The sequence below is a fragment of the Montipora capricornis genome, chromosome 11 (genome assembly GCF_036669925.1).
Source record: "Montipora capricornis isolate CH-2021 chromosome 11, ASM3666992v2, whole genome shotgun sequence".
Classification (NCBI taxonomy): Eukaryota; Metazoa; Cnidaria; class Anthozoa; order Scleractinia; family Acroporidae; genus Montipora; species Montipora capricornis.
In genome coordinates this window covers 27,668,673-27,683,672 of record NC_090893.1, presented here as the reverse complement: position 1 = coordinate 27,683,672, position 15,000 = coordinate 27,668,673, and the positions used below count along the sequence as shown (strand labels likewise).

The 15,000-nt window shown below is 41.0% G+C and overlaps 1 protein-coding gene across 6 annotated transcripts in view; it reads right to left on the bottom strand.

The window, feature by feature from the left end:
- The window catches only part of LOC138024225 (beta-1,3-galactosyltransferase 6-like), a 56,662-nt gene extending 50,262 nt beyond the window's left edge, over positions 1-6,400 (bottom strand). For all 6 annotated transcript variants that reach the window (XM_068871345.1, XM_068871344.1, XM_068871343.1 and 3 more), the window contains exon 1: positions 6,129-6,400. The gene's annotated coding sequence lies outside the window, so the exon portion shown is untranslated. The remainder of the gene's footprint in view (positions 1-6,128) is intronic.
- Between the last annotated feature and the right edge of the window lie 8,600 nt (positions 6,401-15,000).

Genomic DNA, 15,000 nt, shown 5'->3' with positions numbered 1-15,000 from the left:
CATTTTCGAAACCCTCCTCCTGGACATCACAAACACATTTTGCACTTATGACACTACATTTTCTTTTCAAATTTGGCGGGTTGTGTTGAGGCCTTATGTGCCACATGGCACGAAGAAGATAGGTAACAGGTATCTGAAAGCTGCGAATGGCTAACTGCACGCATCCGAAAGCAATCGCACGGGCCGAAATCTCTGGATGACTCGTCTGGCACGACGCTCCGGTGCCATCTCCAGAGGTACTGCGTTTTTCTCTCTTGTTCAAACACTCTGTCAGCGCAAGCGTAAATGTTCTGGCTCTCCAATACGTACCATACCAAAAAGAGATGTTTTACAAGGAATTGACATTTCAGTTGATTCTACAGGAATAAACGTAAGAGCCGTGCTGATATTCTTGGGGTGCAGGGATGGCGCAATGGTGAGAGCACTCGCCTCCTACCAATGTGGCCCGGGTGCGATTCCCAGACTCAGCGTCATATGTGGGTTGAGTTTGTTGGCTCTCTACTCTGCGCTGAGAGGTTTTTCTCCGGGTACTCCGGTTTTCTCCTCTCCTCAAAAACCAACATTTGAGTTTGTCTTAATCGTTAATTTCAGTTTACAGTATCCCCAATTACTGTTCCAGCGCTAAAAGGACTAGACACTTAAATAAAGTTCTTTTCCTTTCCTTTTCCTTTCTCAAGACAGAGGTGAGAGATGGTTTCATTCAGACTGCGACGCTTAAAATGCGAATGTGGACGAATTCCAAGACCTAACGATACAATTTGGGCAAGTTTTAAGAGCTGAAAATTTCAAGTGATATTTGCTGGTAGGACTGGGTGTTCCGACACTTATAACAAAATCTATGAAATGGGAATCCGAGGACTTTCCTGTTCGTGGAATGACATTATCACTCAGAGTTCTTTTTTGGGCGTAAACCGGGCAACTTGAGAAGCACAAGAGTGGCCCTCGTCAAATGGCTGGAAAGAGTGAGAAGAAAATTTCTAGCCAGTTACCTAGGAGTAGACCTGGTGTGTGCCTGTAATTATTTACGGTTAATTGTTACTTTATTTTTGTGGGGATTGTGCCCTGATGGACTTTTGCAGTTCATCCATGCTCTTAACATATGTTCCACACTGAACTGCTCAGATTGCTCAGTTAGGATTAGGAGGAATATTTTATGAGGGATGCTTCAGTTGACCTCACAAGACCGTCAAAATGAAGAGACAAATCGCTTGTCCGAGCGGCATTTTCGGCGGTGTTCGGTAATTTGCATTTTTCTCCGAAATAAATCCGTAACAACCCAAACTAAGTATAGCATGCTTCTTGGTACACATTACTCTTTCAAACTTGGAAGTATGAGCGAAATCGATTTTTCAAGGTTTGCCACGGAATTCAAAAGTTGCTTGATTTTTACGGACATTCACTCTTAAAAGTTTTTTGTTTGTTGAAGGAAAGAATGCCGTCTGATGTTGACATGTGAAGTTAAAAGGTCATCACGAATGTGCGGAAAGCAACTCAAAACTAGACCCTCCGTGAGGGTACACTGGGTTGCCTGTGGTACGTTCAGCGTTCCAGGCAATTTTTTTCAAGTTGGGGGGTCATTAAAGACTATTTAAGGGCTCACCCAGAAGTCATACCAGCAAAGTCTCTGTGGCTCACAAGTCCTCACACGTTCGTACGACGAAACAGATCCTTTTCTGAGGTTAAAAACCTGGCTACCGGCCTATTAATTAATCATTTGTCAGAAAGAAGAAATTCCTGTCCTCTTTAAAAAAATTGACACGCATTGCTTACGTGTGGTAGTGAAGTAACACAGCGATTTATTCCATAATGTCAACGGAGCTGTGTGTTTTCTTCCAGGAGATTCAAGTTGTCCTTGCGTAATATGTAGCTCTAACAGTGCACGATATTGTTTTGGTTTTGCCTATCACTGTAGTGCCATGGTAGAAGTCTTGGGTAAATAGCCTGAGAAGACATGTGGTTACTAGCAAAGTACTGAACCCAGAAAGATTGAAGAAAATAAATGGGAAGTGAAAAACATTGTCTTCTGGGATGACATATTGACAGTTGTCTTTGCGTAATATGTATGTCTAACAGTACACGATATTGTTTTGGTATTGTCTATCATTGTAGCGCCATGGTAGAAGTCTTAGATAAATAGCCCCTTGAGAAGACATGTGGTTACTAGCAAAGTACTGAACCCAGAGAGATTGAAGAAAATAAAAGGGAATCGAGAAACATTGGCTTCTGGGCTGACTTGTTGATCATGCAACTTCTTTCTATCACAAGTGTAAGCGTGCACTAACAGTATCTCACAGCTTTGTAAACAAAACTTGAAAGGTGAATTTTATCCCTATCCGGCAGGGTTAGTAACTGGATGGGCGACCTAAGAAATATATCACTCAGTAACAGAAGCATAGAACCGAAAATTATATTTTAATGCTATCAAATGCGAACCAAGCAAGATACAGATTTTGTTAGCTTGCTTTATGCAAAACAATTATTGATGTAAAAGTAAATAAATATGGATACACAGTTTTTAAGAAGAGCAGAAGGAAGTTTCAGGACGGTCGATCGAGGATAAAATATTTTGCCATCGGTAACAAAATAGGCCACTTGCACTAAGACGTCATGCGACATCGTTTTTAAGAAGATGAAAGTTACATGATTTTGCCTTCGAAACACTATTAGTGGGTCATCTCTTAAACAAAATAATAGTGATTTGGTTTTTCAAACCCGCACCACTTGCTTAAAATGAGAAATTCCGTAACTGGTCACGTGACCAAAACTTGATTTTTTTTTAAAATTATGAATTACCGCTTTCTGACACAAATTTTGCACTTGAATTTCAAGGAAAATGTTGAAAAGATGATGTGGTAACGTTTATGGCACACCTGAACTCAACTATTAAACATTTAACAAGATATAAGCAAAAGTAGTTTTGGCCGCCATGTTGGAGGGCAAGAGTATGCCCTCGAACATGGCGGCCAAGACAAATCATGCTACTTTGTTGAAAAATCAAAGTACCATAAAATATCTCACTTAAATGCGTTTCCTCTCAAATTTCGCGTGTAAGATAATTTTTATGTGTTCTGTCAATTTTTGGCAACAGCAAGATTACAACTCACTGTTTAAGGGAAGCATTGGTCACGTGACCTCTTAGTGCAAGTGGCCTATTTACGACAGGAAAACAACATTAATTTTAAACCACGAATAGAAAAAGTTACCATCAGCGAAAAACATTTTGGGAGATTTTAGTTGTGTTGTTGTAATTGTACTTTTCGCTGCACCGAGTAAATTGCACATCGAATTCAGCGGGCGCAGCGATCAAGTTACCGTGGCATGTTTACTCGCGAAACAGTCAGTGAAGCATCTGTGTTAAATGATGCTTAGATACCGGGTTTTTGTTTTTGTTAGTTTTATTTTTCTTTCAATTGTTATAAATTTTGACAAGAAATGTGCGAATTCAACACAAAGATCACAATCGCCCAACTCTCAGAGGTTGACCATTGTTTTTGGAAAATCAAAAATTTACTCTCCAAGACAAGGTTATTTATCACCAGGTAATTCCATCGTTTTGGTAATAGCGGCTACTTTATTATTCATCAGCGTCACAATCTTTTGCCGACTTTGAGGGTCATTTTGTTGAAACTCAAGCACGCTTCCAACAGACCTGTTTATTTTCGTGACTTATGCGCTACCACAAAAATTCTCCCCGTATCACATTTCAACACATGTATGCAAATTTACAAAGCTCGAAAATTACACAACATGATAAATTTACAAAAGCTGGAAATTTCACAGAAGTATTTTCCAGCGAAACATTTATCGAAACAAGCAACATATTTGCTATAAGAGGCAAGGATCCCTTCCTATTTCAGTTGCGTGCGTGCAAGCGAAACACACAATCACAAAGCATATGCAATTAAATAAATTTCTGACAGTTCACATCAAACCCTTTTCGAAAGAACCTTGACCGTACATAATAAAGCACAAAAGAGACAACAAGCTTTCATTCAAATAATTTTTCACTGTCACATTTGACATGGAGAAAGAGCTTTCGCCGTAGCTGGCCCAACGCTTTGGAACTCATTGCCCCAATCTATGCGGGAATTAACATCTGTCAATCAATTCAAAGCTCATCTAAAAACTTATCTTTTCGATAAGTAACAACTACATTCTTTTTTTTTTCTTTCATCATTGTAATTGTATTGTAATTTAGATCAACTGTATAGAAATTTGTAAATAGTTTTCAATTTTTTCATTATTTCTATTTAGTATTGTAAGAGCGCCGAGGCGTAGCGAGGCGCTCCAAAAACTGTAATTATTATTATTATTATTTATTACTAGTTATAGCTGTCGCTAAAGTGCCAACGAGCCAAGCTTGCTTGATCTGGCGGCTGCAAACATCACGCGGCGTACTCGTGCTTAACTCTCATTGGTTATCGCTACGGTCAACATTTCATCGCTTTGGTCTACATTACAGCTTTTGGTCTACATTACACTCAAATTTGAAGCGCTTCTGAGATTTCGTCCGCCTAAAAATCTTCTCGCGGCTCTATAAGCTGCCGCCTCGCCAGGCCTTCTGTCTTCAGAAGGCCTGACTCGTTGGCAATCACTAGAAGAATTCATTTAACTAGTTATAGCTGTCGCTAAAGTGCCAACGAGCCAAGCTTGCGTGATCTGGCGGCTGCAAACATCACGCGGCGTACTCGTGCGGCACTCTCATTGGTTATCGCTACGGTCAACATTTCATCGCTTTGGTCTACATTACAGCTTTTGGTCTACATTACACTCAAATTTGAAGCGCTTCTGAGATTTCGTCCGCCTAAAAATCTTCTCGCGGCTCTATAAGCTGCCGCCTCGCCAGGCCTTCTGTCTTCAGAAGGCCTGACTCGTTGGCAATAAGTACAAAATGAATGTTACTTGCCAGACAAACGGGCAAACTTTAAATAGATGCGACTTCAGTAAACACTGTGAGACACAACAGAGATCACAGATCTACTTGTGGTGTTCGATTCCTTCTCTGTCTTTGTTGCACCCGTAAGATACCAGAGAAATTTCCATTTGGTTTCGGTGTTGTACGTAACACCACCTTGGCGAAATATTAAAAGTACAGCTCATTTTGATTTCGGCTCGACGGGCGAAAGATTCACGCTGTCGAAGTCCATTACTCGTCGCTTTTAAGATTCCAGATCTTTATGTTTCACCGCCTGTCTTGACGTTCCATTCTTGAGTTCCATATGGGTATATTTTCTTTAAAGATGTACTAAAACGCCATTCGCGTTACAATGACTTCCGACGCCATTACAGGTTAATTGTGCAGAGCAAGCTGCGCATTACCCCAGCCCCCTCAAACCTAACAAAATACGCACAGAAGACTCTATGCACAAAGACATCACTTAGCAGGGGAGTGACAGCAAGAATTTTACCGACACGGAAAAAAATACTAAAAAAAATAAAACGGAAATCTACCCATTTTCCGACTGGGTTTGGCAACCCAGTAAAAAGCCGATTTGGATTCACAAAACACCCAAATGTTCTCCGGGGATTTTCCCGTTGATATCGAAAGAGTACAGGACTGGGCTTGTCCCTGACAATAGCTTCGTTTCACATTTTTGAGTCCTAAGTCTATTGATTACGCCATTTAAATTTTGTAAGACATTTCTTTCTTACATGAAGTTTTTCCGAGAAGGTAAGATGATGTTTTACAGGAACAGCTGTTGGTCCAATAGTTGCCGCAAGTCTCGAATTTTTCAAAATCAGTTTCAATCCTTCCCACCTTCGTCCACACACAAATAACACAATGTAAAGTAAAGAAACTGTTATCATGTCATTAATTTCAAGTCTTCATTAATTTGAAGATGTCTTAATTGATGCGGATGCTCTTTAAGACATCAAAATACATGCGTATCTCGACAGAGCGCTTTAGAGAATTAAGGTGCCTTAATTTAGCTCTTTCTGCTTGATATTTCCACGCAAGATAAGAAGACTGTGGTTTAAGTCTTGCTTTGGAAGTTTTTAAGTATCTGATAAACAAGTTTCTTTGAATGGATTGATGGATACGCCTTACGATGTCACTTGTCACTGCAATATCAGTGCTTTTGAGAAAGGAAATTATCGCTCACACAGAAAAGTACCTGAAGACTTACCCGTCAACTGTTTAGATTTATCCAAATCTTTTCATCAGAAATGAGGGAGAATAGTTGCTCAGGCCACAAATGTGTCAAGTCAATGTTTTCCGAATGCGGTTGTATTTCAAATTGAAAGGTCACCAGAAAATCGATGATCTTGTCCTCTTGCCAGCATTCGTGTTTTGCACTAATCTACGATTATCCGTTATGCGATGCTGTATATATCAGTCACCGATTAAACTTTCTCTTTTACCTCGAAATCCTAAACTTTTATTCCAAACCGTAAGATTGGTCATCCCGCACCGCTCGCGTTTGAAAAAAGAGAATATCCAATTGGTAAATTGCCAAGTCTTATGATTTGTTTGTCAGTGTTGCTTTAATTTTTTTTTTGAGGGGGGAGGGGGGGGGTTCTTCCTATTAATGGGGTAATGGGGATGTGCCGCTGGATGAGGTAGCATTCTTACGACTGGATTGACTATAATGGGGTTGGGTTTTCAACAGAGTTCCCGACAGAGTTACTGGAATGGGGTCGCAAATTGTGGGCATTTTTGGGATACGAAAATTCTGGCTAGTGGGATTTAAAAATGGAAAAATTCGCGGTAAAGAAGAAAATAAGATAAGAAAAGTTGTTACAGAAAGAACTGTAGCGCTGTTGATTTAGTATTTACTAGTCACATTACATTCCGTTTTGAATTTATAATAGAAAGGCTTTATGTATGGTTTATACATAACAGAAAGTGCATAGCATTGAACTGTGCAACAATGTGGTGTATTAATAAGCATCATCCATAGGAAAAACGAGCATCTCGAGATGCGCAGAACGTATGCGCAATAATAATAGGAGGCACCGCCCAAATGATTTGCCGTTACAATGGGGAGATGCCTTGCGTGACGACATTACAACGGCTACAAGGCCGGACTAGCCGATATCAGTCGTAAGTGGGGCCATTGCTTGTATGTGTTTAAGATGGTTTTCTGCAGAAGAAAGGTAGAAGAGTATTTCTGAATAAAAACCACTTTGCTGAAAAAACAATAGCCGACTCTTATTCAATAAGCCATTTGCAACAAACTGGGTTCGCGATAGAATGAACGTTAAACTTGAAATCGGGTCTTTACTCGGAATTTCATAAATGGAAAGATCAGACTACGACCATTAGCCATTACGATGCAGAGTTTCAGAGAAATTTGCAAACTTGAGAATTTCCAGAATTAAGCGCCTCAACAAGAGGTCAGATGTATCAAGAACAAAAATTGAATATATTGTTTCTTCCTAAACGTTATTATAGCAAATTTGCGGTCAACTTTTCAGTTTTCATTGCTGGGAAATTGACGAGTTGAAACCGGCTAAATCATCGTGTTTACGAAAAAGGAATTGCGTGACGAATTCGAGTTGATCATTCGTTCGTTCGTCCGTTCATGCATTTCATAGTTCATTTGATTTTTCGGCGTTCATTCGCTTTATCGTTTATCCCCCTTTATGGATAGCCCGCGAACGCAGACTTATTTCCGACGGTCATTTCTCTCTTCGGATAATTTTCGAGGGAGAGAAAGGACCGCCAGAAATACCTCTGCGTTAGCAAGCTATCGGGCCATTTCGGTAGTTTGGAGGTTAAGTGCAATCGCTCTTATTCCATTGATCCGAGTTCGATATCGTTTGATTTTTCTAATTTTTTTCTAAGGTTTTTTCTTATTTTTTTTTTTTAATTCTAAGTGATATACTCTGCTAATCTAGTGCTAGATTAAGTATCTTTTTCCTCATTTGCAAACGACAAACTTAACAGTGAAAATTGTCTCGTCCAGGTCTCGTCCAAATGGCATCACTTGTTTACGAAAGAGAAAATTGCTTCGGCGCATGCCCTGGCTTTCACGGTAGCGTGGAGCACCTTTTCGATCTCACTTCTATCAGCAAACACACGGGTATTTTGAGCTAACGCTCTGAATGATTGATGCCCAAATTTGGTGCAAGATATCATGGTTATCCTTTGAGCCGAAAAATTGGTTCACGATGTCTTGAGTTAAAATCTCGCCCTTGTCAAAGGTTTTTTTCTCTTTCCTTGTGCGGGACGTTCCATGGATAGGGCTGATGTTCAAATGGATTAACTGCAAAATACCCTGCCAGTGTGGTTAACATTTGGCGGCGTTCTTTTAAGAACTGTAGCAGAGTATAAAAGTATAGAGAGAGAGAGAAAGAGAGAGAGAGAGAGAGAGAGAGAGAGAGAGAGAGAGAGAGAGAGAGAGAGAGAGAGAGAGAGAGAGAGAGAGAGAGAGAGAAAGAGAGAGAAAGAGAGAGAGAGAGAGAGAGAGAGAGAGAGAGAGAGATCGTTTCCCTTATTTCTTGGTTCCCTTTTCACTTCGGTCCGCGTTGAACGGACCAATTGAGTGTTTTGAAGAATCGTTAAATCCGCCATTTCCCATTTTGTTCGCCCGGTACACGTTGAAGGAGAATCTCGTGAGACAGTGGTCAACCCTGTCTGGGATCGCCACCGAATTTGAACGCAGGCCCTACAAGAGACAAATAGACAACTTATTTTTATTCGCCATTTACTTGCAGTTAAAGAGAGAAGCGATTCATCGTAAAGTCCCCGGGATATCCGTAAGATCCGGCCAATCCGAACCCTCCCGAGAACTTTTCGGCCAGCTCGCTCAACTCATCTTGCATTGAAATATTCATGAGGTACGACCTGGCCGAAGAGTTTTCCGACCGGGACCGAAATGGCCGGGACTCGAGAACTTTCCGAAAACAAAATCGATATCATCATATCATATAAGCTCTGTAAGACAAAACTAAACTGCAAGTAGATTGTGAATGATCTATTTATAGCCGAAGAGAGAAGTTATGTGATGCAATATTCATAGCATCTCCGCGAAATCCGTGATATCCGCTTTTTCCGACCAAGCTGAGATAATAATCAAGTGTCACGTGGGACGACAGAGCGATACGAATAGCCGTAACATCCGGCCAATCCGAACCCTCCCGAGAACCTTTTTGTCGGAAAAGTCGGATTTATCGGATTTCCCGAAGATGCAACGAATATCTAACGATGTAAAACAACTTACAGTTAAATTGACAAGTTATATGATAAGATATTCATGGCATCTCCGGGAAATCCGTGAAATCTGACTTTTCCGACCCCTTCTGAGATAATAATCAAGTGTCACGTACCGAAATGGCCGGGACTCGAGAATTTTCCGAAGACAAAATCGATATCACATCATACAACCTCTGCAAAACAAGACAAAACTGCAAGTAGATTGTGAATGATCTACTTACAGCCGAAGAGAGAAATTATGTCATGCAATATTCATAGCATCTCCGGGAAATCCGTGATATCGGCCTTTTCCGACCCAGCTGAGATAATAATCAAGTGTCACGTGGGACCACAGAGCGAGACGAATAGCCGTAACATCCGGCCAATCCGAACCCTTCCGAAAACCTTTTTGTCGGAAAAGTCGGAAACCATCAATATCTGGTCAATATCCGGAGAATGGTAACAAGAATAACAATAACCATCAAACGGAAAAGTACTGGACTATTCAAAGGAAAGTTTAAACAGAACATAACTGATAATAATAATAATAATAATAATAATAATAATAATAATAATAACAATAATAATAATAATAATATGTTTTGTAAAGATATTGATAATACTTACAGTAGTAAAGAGAAGTAGACTGTTTAAATATTCATATCCCCGTGAAATCCGTCTTTCCCGTCTTCCAGTTTAGGATTGATTCAAGGGCGGACACTTGCAGTGTCACTGATTTTCGGGATGTAATACATCATGCAAAGTGCATACTTATTTGAGAAGGAAAAAGACGGATTTCACGGATTTGACGGGGATATGAATATTTAATTCTTTTTACTTCTCCTTACAACTGTAAGTATAATATATAGTATGTATTATAATAAGAAAAGTGATAGTACTTACAGTAGTAAAGAGAAGTAGACTGTTTAAATATTCATATCCCCGTGAAATCCGTCTTTCCCGTCTTCCAGTTTAGGATTAATTCAAGGGCGGACACTTGCAGTGTCACTGATTTTCGGGATGTAATACATCATGCAAAGTGCATACTTATTTGAGAAGGAAAAAGACGGATTTCACGGATTTGACGGGGATATGAATATTTAATTCTTTTTACTTCTCCTTACAACTGTAAGTATAATATATAGTATGTATTATAATAAGAAAAGTGATAGTACTTACAGTAGTAAAGAGAAGTAGACTGTTTAAATATTCATATCCCCGTGAAATCCGTCTTTCCCGTCTTCCAGTTTAGGATTAATTCAAGGGCGGACACTTGCAGTGTCACTGATTTTCGGGATGTAATACATCATGCAAAGTGCATACTTATTTGAGAAGGAAAAAGACGGATTTCACGGATTTGACGGGGATATGAATATTTAATTCTTTTTACTTCTCCTTACAACTGTAAGTATAATATATAGTATGTATTATAATAAGAAAAGTGATAGTACTTACAGTAGTAAAGAGAAGTAGACTGTTTAAATATTCATATCCCCGTGAAATCCGTCTTTCCCGTCTTCCAGTTTAGGATTAATTCAAGGGCGGACACTTGCAGTGTCACTGATTTTCGGGATGTAATACATCATGCAAAGTGCATACTTATTTGAGAAGGAAAAAGACGGATTTCACGGATTTGACGGGGATATGAATATTTAATTCTTTTTACTTCTCCTTACAACTGTAAGTATAATATATAGTATGTATTATAACAATAGTGATAGTACTTACAGCAGTAAAGATAAGCAGAATGTTTAAATATTCATATCCTCGTGAAATCTGTCTTTTCCGTTTTCCAGTTTAGGATTGATTCAAGGGTAGACACTTGCAGTGGCACTGATTTTCGGGATGCAATACATCATGCAAAGTGCATACTTATTTGAGAAGGAAAAAGACGGATTTCACGGATTTGACGGGGATATGAATATTTGACTATTTTTCTTATCTTTTCGTCTCTTATATGGCAAAACACATATAGACTTGGCCCGTTCAGGAGAAAAATGCAAATTCCACTACCTCCACGGCAATGTCTCACATTAGCGTGTGTGCGTTATAATAATGAGCCTGTTGGTTGTTAATCACTTGACCCCTTGTTAGTTGTATTCATTGTATTCATTTCGTGGCAAACCGGCTAATCACTGTTTAATTTTTTTTACCCAACTGGGAATGGAACCAATTGTTTTTGGTTTGAATGAATATCATTACACGGTCGTTTGGATTCAGCCGAAAGTGTCATGAAAATGTCGCATTGTATTTCAAATAGCTTTCACACTGCACGGGCATCTCAATTCTAATCAATACCGGCAGTAGTGAGCATTTGCCCGCGGGTGTAGGCTGTTATGAGCATGTGAAAGAGAACCCCGAAAGGGATGAAACGCTGAGCGCGGGCATATAACACGAACATGAAAATTTCTCCCGATAGTGTGCATCACATTGTATTTGAAACAGTACCTCTAATGAGGCAATCGATTCTCAGAGACAGACCTTTTCGTGTGAAGCAAAAATTGACAAAGAGCAATTCTTCAGGGGGTTTAAATGTCTTTTATTTGATCAGATTTATGCTTGTCGATCTCACAAGTGCTGATGACTATTTAAAGGGCAACTTTGGCTCTCATTTTATTCGTCTCGTGATGATCAAGGATGCACCGAGCAAAACAACCAAGCAAACAGTTGAACAGCGAGGCAATTCGAGGAGCAGTTTTGGGGTACATAAGTCCCGTCGTGTCCGGACAATGTAGTGTTATAAGTGCAAAGTGTGTGTGGAACGTGAAAGAAAAAGACCTCTCGAAATCCTGGAGGTGTATTTGCAGTAAGAGGGATTCGTGTGACGAAGCCATTTCAGGTTGGTTTGTGTTCATATTTTTCTCCCAACATTCATCTTTCCGGTCTTTTAAACCTGTATTTTCTTCTTTCAGGTATACCCAATGCAACTTTCTTTTTCAGTGCTATCGGCACACAAGAAAGAAAGGGTAATATAAAAGAAGACGAAAATTGTGACAGCGACGACGAGAACGAAGAATATGATTCTGTGCCCAGTACACAATCTGAACAATACCTTGACGGCTCTCCAACGCTTGTTAACAAATCGCTTTGGCCAGCGATCTCCTATTGGTTAGCATTGACAACGCCGAACGGTGCCCCTGCAAACCCACTAGTCGTTCATAGGGCATTACTGGAATGTGGAATTAGTGTCAAAGCAAGTCAGGTATTACAAAATATAATTATCCTTTAGGATGCTCTGTTAAGCAGGCATGGTTTGCAATTTGACAGCAGACGTTGTTTTACCTGAAATTTGTCTTACCGTCTCGAGCGTTATATCAAAAGTTTTGATCCAAGGAATTTTGTGCACTCCGACAATCAATCCATCAATCAATTTATTACTTGAGTTGGAGGCTCATAGCAAATCGTAAGACATTTTGAATAAATGGGAAACGAGAGCAAAAGTACAAAAGGTCAGAGGACCGAGCAATTTTCTTGGTACAATTGAAAAGCAAGATGAGAGCTTGATCATTCCTTCTATATGTAAGTGGTTTCACGGTTGCAATATTGAGTTATCACGCAAGCTATCTCCAACCAGATTAAAGTTTACTGTTCTGAGTTTTGCTGATTCACAAAAAACGTGTTCTGCAATATTTTTGCTGGAAAGCATGAAGGCCATGTGCAGTAACAGTGCGAACTCTGCATTCACAAGCTTTTTTTAATCGTCTCAGACTTCAGTTCTACGTATACCTCTATGAAGAAAAACAACAACAACAACAACAACAACAACACTAAAAGAAAAAGAAAGTGGGGAATGAGTGGTCTTCAAAAAAGGACTTATTGTCAAATGTGACTGCCAAGAAGTTTTAAGGTGTACCTATAATGATAAATAGCTCTTTGACGGAAGTCTACTTTCCTAACTTTCAATGTTATAGGTCCAGTTTCAAGATGGAAGAGAATGCCCGGCCATTAACGAGCTGTATAAAGTCCTCAAAGACCACAAGAATCCATTTATGCAAGAACTCGTCGCGGCCAGCTATCAGTACAGCTACATAAAAGAATTCCGCAATTTTCTTGGTCCATCCCCCCCGTCCACCCAAGAGTTAGAAAGTGGTGGAGGAGAGAACGTCGTGCGCGTCACTTTAGTCAATACAAGGTTTCAGCTGACTTTGAGTAAAGCACTAGACAAGATGATTGAGGCGAAATTACAGATTGACAAGTTTGGGTTTCATGTCCCCGATGCAGCAGCTTTGACTTCTGAGTCTGAAGAAACGCGACTTTCGGACAAGCTCACAATCCTGATAAACGACGTCACAATTGCCATGAAGAGGCTAGACTACGCGAGTTACCGAGGCAAAGTCTATAAAAGGGACCCAAGGTCGAAGTACACCTATTCCTTCAAATGCGAAGCAAGATCTTTCATCAACACTTTGGCAACGAACGAACAATTCAAATCCAGACTCGTCCGACACATGAGAAAAGTTATTGACCTGCTATCAGACCCATCCTGTGAACTTTTTCAGCCGCTGGTGATCGACTATGACCTGATTGAAGTCAAAGGCAGTTTCTGTTGGTCTCTGGAGAAACGTGCTTTCGTTGAACACGCCATTGATGAAGGACAAATAGGCAAGGTGTCGCCCAGAGCTTTTTGCCCGTACGATCCCCTGAAGGCTGCCAACCCGAAGTATTTCCGAGAGATTCTGGAGAACAGCTTGCCTACGCACGAGGTTGCCTTTTTCTGTGAAGATTTCGTGAAACTATTAGACTACAGGAAGAAGCGACACAAGGACAAAGTACCTTGCTTGGTAGGCGACGCCAACAGTGGAAAGACGAGCCTGTTCTTCCCAATCCAAGGACTCATCCACCACGGAAACATCGCAACCGTCACCAAACAGCGCGCCTTCAACAAGGCCATGATCACTCCGTTTACCGAGGTGATCTTCATCGATGAAGCAGACGAGAGTTGCTTGGATATAGCCGACTGGAAGGTTCTCACGCAAGGAGGATACACCGCCCACGATGTAAAATATCAAACCGCCCGAGCCTTCATCAACAAATGTCCCATGTTGATCACAGCTCAGCGCAAACTGGACTTCGGTCCCTTGCATCAACCGGCCATGGATAGGCGGCTCCGAACATATCAGTTTAAGAACCTGCCAAATCCCAAGAAGAAAGCGGCAGAATGGTTGAAAAGGCACGCTATGGACTGCCTCGTGTGGGCTGCTGAACAAGCCAAGTCGATCCCAGTTGCCAGTATCGAAAGCGAAGACGGTGGCGATTCCGACAGCGACGGCAGCATGCACGAGGACGAGGAGGGTATTTTGACAGAAAACGAAAAGGGGGCTCTGCGATCGCTGTCTCTCGATATTGCAATCACTAAAAACCAGGAGACAGGCAACGCCATGGACGAGTCGATTTCAAGGGATGCCACAGATGCGGAGGACGCGAACGATTTGACATCGCCAGACAACCTTGCGCCTTTGAGAGACTCATTGGGCAAGTCACGTCGCGATAGCCTGCGAGAGAGACAACTCCATCACATGCTCCATGAACAAGAACGAATCAGAGCCATGCAGCAAGAGCTCGCTAGGCAACACCACCAGTCGAGAATAACGGCACTCAGGGACAGGGGAGTCAGTACCCAGAGTGCGGAGTTGCTGCCGATGGACCCGACCGCGGAGACGCCCACGCCCATTCTTAGAGAACTGGACCGATGCGTGGCAGAAGAAAGAGCGCTGGAAAAACAAAGGCTACTCAAGAAATGCTGCGAAGTATTCGCGAATATCTGGGTACGAGAGACGGAGAAAGAGCTCGCCAACTGCGTGAAGATGTTGCACACGCCCTTAGACGACTCCACTAGAGCCTCGATGGAAGCCCTGCTGGAC